This window comes from Dasypus novemcinctus, chromosome 22, assembly GCF_030445035.2.
Source record: "Dasypus novemcinctus isolate mDasNov1 chromosome 22, mDasNov1.1.hap2, whole genome shotgun sequence".
Taxonomy (NCBI): Eukaryota; Metazoa; Chordata; class Mammalia; order Cingulata; family Dasypodidae; genus Dasypus; species Dasypus novemcinctus.
Window position 1 is genome coordinate 75395435 of NC_080694.1, and position 5521 is coordinate 75400955.

Consider the following 5521-nt stretch of genomic DNA (forward strand, 5'->3'; position numbering starts at 1 on the left):
CAGCAAGGCGCAATGCCGGCCGCGGCCTCCGACTTTCTCTGAAAACCACGAGAGAATGAGTCTTGAGTATAACCAGGGCTGTGAGGATGAGGACTGCCCCTTCCTTCTCAGCTTCTCTCCATTTGTGTGCTTCCACCAGTATTTCCAGTTTATAACCCAAAAGAACTCTAAAACCAGCTACTCTTTGACAACATGACTCTGACACAGATGTCAGGAGCTGTGTGCATCCAAACGTGTATGAGAGGCTGTCATTCTGCAGCGAGCTGGACGGTGGCAACGCACTGCGACTTGCCTGTGAGACAGAATGCTTTCCCACTTCAAGGAGACTATGACGGGCAGAACAACGAAGCAGCAGGAAACGGGGCAACCGCGATCACTCATTTTCATCTGGGTTTTGAGGGTCAAAGATTTTGCCGTGTGTGAAGGGGAAAAGCCCTTCCGACCATTTGCCTCACCTTCCCACTGGCCATGTGTATTCATTCTTGTGACTTTCACAACGTCGCCAACCTCTGATGCCAAGGCAGTCTTGTCATACGCACAGGGCACTCTTTCCTGGATTGCTTTTGCAAGGACAGGTCCATTCTGAGTGGATGGCAAAGGACTGACCGCTGCCCCAGGAGTACAGCACCTGCAGGGAGAGGAGCTGTGGTCTGAGGCTGAGCGGAGGCATGCGCAGGTTCTGGGATCCCGTAACTGCTGGAATTCCTATTTCCATGCTTCCCATGTGGGGAGGGCCTCACAAGCTTTTCAGCATAAGGGACGGGAATCACGCCCACCCGGCCATCCTTGTGGGCACTCCACCACTGTTCTTCAGGCTTCTCTACTATCGCCAGGACCTCACCCTTCTTAAAAGGCAGAACTTCGGCATCATTCCCAGGAAAACCATAGAGTCCGTACATATTCCAGATTTTCTTCTGCTGTAGGCAGGTTAGGTGCTGATACAGACCCACCGATGGGTTCGATGTCTGGGCGCAGGCTCGGTGAGGCTGGCGGTGTCCAGGTGGTGGATCTCGTAGAACTCCAGCAGGGCCGGCAAGGGGTCGAGCTCCTGGTCTCCGATCTTGAAACGGCGGCTGGGCAGCGAGTTAATAATGCAGTGGGAGACCCGTGAGTTCTCGGACACGGACCGCACGTAGTCCCCGGGGCAGGTGGACGAGTCGCGAACCAGGAACAGGCCGCGGCGCTGGCCCTGGAGCCGGCTCTGAGCGTCCTGGCGGGACACCGGCCCCACGTACCAGGCAGAGCGGTCTGAGGAGTCGAACCCGGAGGAGGACCCGGTGTCCAGCCGGAGGCGTCGGGGCGAGTCGGGGCGGCGGCGCTCGCCTGCTGGGAGAGCCTAGGCCGGGCGGGTGGCTGCGGGCCAGGGGAAGGGCCTCTCGGCACCCCTCGAGCCGCGCTTACAGGGCAGGGCCAGCACCCTCCGCCGCCGCGCGTCCGCTCCGGTGTCGCCTCGCGGAGGGACCGGCGGGGGGAATGCGGCCAAGCAGAGCCGCAGCGGAGGCCGCCCCGGGGGTCTCGGGCTGTCCGGCGCGCCGAAGGGTGCCTCCAGGGACTCCGGCCTGCAAGGCGCAGGTTCCGTGTCCCCACGGCTCTGCACGAGCCGCGTCGCCACGCACAGCACCGGACCCCCAAGAAGCGTTGCGCCTTCGGACGGCTTCGCTCAACCCGTTCCCAGGACCACAGCAACCTAAAAATACATTTTTTGTTGTTTATTTCTGCCCCTGCCAGCTCCCTCATTTGCCTGCTCGTTGGTTTCTTTGTTGTTGTTTCTCTTTTTTTCCTTTAGGAGGCCTGGAAACAACCTGGACCTCCCGTGTAGGAGGCACGTGGCCACCCACTTGAGCCACATCCACTCCCTACTCATTTGTTTTTGATCATTGTCTGCTCCCTGTCTTGCTCATTGGTGTTTTTTTGCTCATCATTTTTCCTCTTTGTCCACTGGTTGTTTTGCTTGACGTCTGCTCGTTGTCTGCTGGTTGTTGTTTTTAGTCTTCTTTTAGGAGGCACCGGGAACCAAACCCAGGACATCCCATGTGGGACATATGTGCTCAAGTGCTTGATCTGCTTTGCTCCCTGTATTTACTTTTTTTAAAGGTTTATTTTATTTATTTACCCCCCCCCCGCCGTTTGGGGTCACTGTCTGCTCTCCGTGTCGATTTGCTGTGTGCTCTCCCTGTCTGCTCACCTTCCTTAGGTGGCATCAGGAACCAAACCCGGGCCCTCCCCTGTGGAAGGAGGAGCTCAATCACCTGGGCCACCTCAGCTCCCTGGTTTATTGTCTCTCTCTGTCTTTCCTCTCTGTGTCTCTTTTCTTGCATCTTCTTGTTGCTCAGCTCGCCGTGCCTGCCCCCTGTGCCAGCTCGCCTTCTCTAGGAGCCACTGGAAACTGAACCTGGACCTCCCACGTGGTCAGCAGAAACCCACTTGCTGGAGCCACATGCACTACCCCTCTATTCACTTTTTATTTTTAAGATTTATTTATTTATCCCCACCGCCCGTTGTCTGCTCTCTGTGTCCATTCACTGTGTGTTCTTCTGTGTCCACTTGTATTCTTGTCAGCGGCACCTGGAATCTTGTTTTGTTGCATCATCTCGCTGTGTAAGCTCTCCATGTGTGTGGCACCACTCCTGGGCGAGCTGCAGTTTTGCTCTGGGCAGCTCTCCTTGTGCAAGGGGCACCCTTACATGGGGGCATCCCTGTGTGGGCCAGCACTCTCTACATGTACAAGCACTGTGTGTGGGCCAGCTCACCACACGAGCCAGGAGGCCCTGGGTATCGAACCCTTGGACCTCCCATATGGTAGGCGGACGCTCTATCTGTTGAGCCACATTGAATTCTATTTACTTTTTTTTTTAAAAAAAAAAGATTTATTTATTTATTTCTCTCCCCTTCCCCTGCCCCCCCAGTTGTCTGTTTTCTGTGTCTATTTGCTGCGTGTTCTTTGCCCACTTGCATTGTTGTCAGTGGCACTGGGAATCTGTGTCTCTTTTTTGTTGCGTCATCTTGCTGTGTCAGCTCTCCGTGTGTGGGGCACCACTCCTGGGCAGGCTGCACTTTCTTTCGCACTGGGCGCTTCTCCTTACGGGGCGCACTCCTTGGCGTGGGGCTCCCCTACGTGAGGGACACCCCTGCGTGGCACAGCACTCCTTGCGTGCATCAGCACTGCGCATGGGCCAGCCCCACACGGGTCAAGGAGGCCCGGGGTTTGAACCGTGGACCTCCCATGTGGTAGACGGACGCCCTAACCACTGGGCCAAGTCCGCTTCCCCCTCTCTGTTTACTTTTAAAGGTTACTTGTTCTCCTACAAGTGTTTGACAAACCCTCTATTTGAGATGCATTTTCTATAATAATAAAATATTGTCTTTTATGAAAAAAAATTTTTTTAATGGAAAGGGTACAACAAAAGATTTTCAGGCAAATAAAAAATAGGAAATGATAGCAATCCAGGGAAAAGGGTTAAAATCCCAAAACCTCACTGAAGAACAGACTGTGGGCATACTGGACAAGGACTTTAAAAAAATAATTTTCAATATGCCCAAGAAGATGAAGGAAAATAAAGAGAAAAAAAAAAAAACAAAGGAAAACAATGGTTGGTCAATATGAGAATCTCAACAGAGATAAAACTTTTAAAAAGTAACCAAACAGAATTACTGGAGTTGAAGACCACAAAAACTGAAATGAAAATGCCGGGAGGAGTTTCAACAGCAGATTAGAGCTGGCAGAAGAAAAGAGCAGTGAACCCCAAGACAAGACAACTGAAATGAGTCAGGCTGAGGAGCAGAAGGAAAATATAATTATAAAAAGCAAAAATAGCCCAAGAGACTTCTCAGGTGCAATCCAGTGCACCAATACATGCAATCTGGGGGTCCCAGGATGAGAAGGAGAGAAGGGGGCAGAAGGAATTTCAAAGGTATAATGACAGAGAACTACCAGAACATAGCAAAAGACATGAATGGACACATCCTAGAAGACCAGAGAACACCACACAGAAGAACTTGAAGAAAAATCTGCCCCTTCACGTTCTGATTAAACTGTTGAGTGCAAAGGAGAAAGAGAGAATCTAAAAGCTGCAAGAGCAAAGCAACGAGTCTCCATCAGATTAAGTGCGGATTTCTCATAGAAAGTCACGAAGGCACAAAGGCAGTGGGTTGTAATACTTAAAGTGCTGAAAGAGAACAGTGGTCACCCAAGAACTTCATGTCCAGTGAAGTGTTCTTTCAGTCATGTGGTTTTTGATGAGACTTAAGCCCACCCTGGTGGGGCTGGAACAGTGTGCTCACCAAACGGTGCTGGGAGAAGTGGGTATCCACACCCAAAAGAAAGAAAGAGCACCCCCACCGCACACCTCATAAAAAACATCCAGGATGAATCAGGACTTAAATGTGGGACACAAACGCATGTTGTTTCCATGGAAGCAAGTTACTTCCTTGACCACTGAGTCAAGCTGTCCCTTATGATTATTGGTGCAAATCACAATCATGGCTGGGAAAGCACACCTGCAGGCAGAGCAATAACATAAAGAACAGAACGACCTGAGTAACAAGATTTATGAGTATAGTTATTGATTTTTATAATAATAGTTCCAGTAAAGTTTGTTGGTGTTCATCAATCACTAGTTAATATAGAATGAGGTAAGGGTAGCAGGTAACTTGATTTTGTGCTGAATGTCACATATGTTAGGGGTATATATACTAGCCCCTTGACTCAATAAAGTTGTCTGATGAGCTTGAGAAATCAATGCTCTCAGATCCCCTGAACCCAATCTTTCTTTGTCTTTCATTCCCGATACCCTCGGGTCACTGACTCCTACAGGTGGCGCCCAAACGTGGGGCCCGAGGCAGAGGATTCATCAAGACATGGCAGTGTAGAATCTTCCACCTCTGGATCGGGAACGCGGAAAGCTGAAAAGCCTTTTTTAAGGTAAGGAGCATCAAAATTAATTAACCCAGGTAGATTGCTGCTTCATATTACTAAGTTTTGCTTCCGCTAGCATCAGGGTATGGGTAATCAGCCAGGATGCTTGGAAGAATGTTCACAAGTTTTGAAAATGCTTTTACATACGGTTGGTGTCACAATAAAAAAGGCTGATTTACTTGAGCTTTTTGCCTTAGTTCAGAAACATTGTTACTGGTTTCAGCCTCAGGGGCGTAATGTTTTAAATTTGAAGCAGTGGAAATGTGTAATGAAAGCTTTAGGAAGAGTATATCAAAGAGGGGAATCCATTCCTTTATCTGTGTGGGCTTTGTGCCAGCAAATTGCTACTGCCTTAGATCCTTTACTGAAGGAGGATCCTTCTGAAGAAGGAGAGAAAGATGAAATTACTATATTTTCTAAGCCCATAAGTAAATTCAAAATGAAAGAAAGTAAATTGGAACAGGAACAGGAGGTTGAGGCAAATGGGAACCATCATGGTTTTTTTTTTTCCTCATCCTAATATTAACCCTTTCATCAAAAAAAAAAAAGCCCAGTGAAGTGTCCTAATGAAATATCTTCTGTGTATCCAGTACAACCCTCTGCACC

At 49.6% G+C, this 5521-nt stretch overlaps 1 pseudogene; it reads right to left on the reverse strand.

The window, feature by feature from the left end:
* Positions 1-373: 373 nt before the first annotated feature.
* On the reverse strand, positions 374-1849 carry LOC101413014 (crk-like protein pseudogene; annotated as a pseudogene).
* Positions 1850-5521: the final 3672 nt, after the last annotated feature.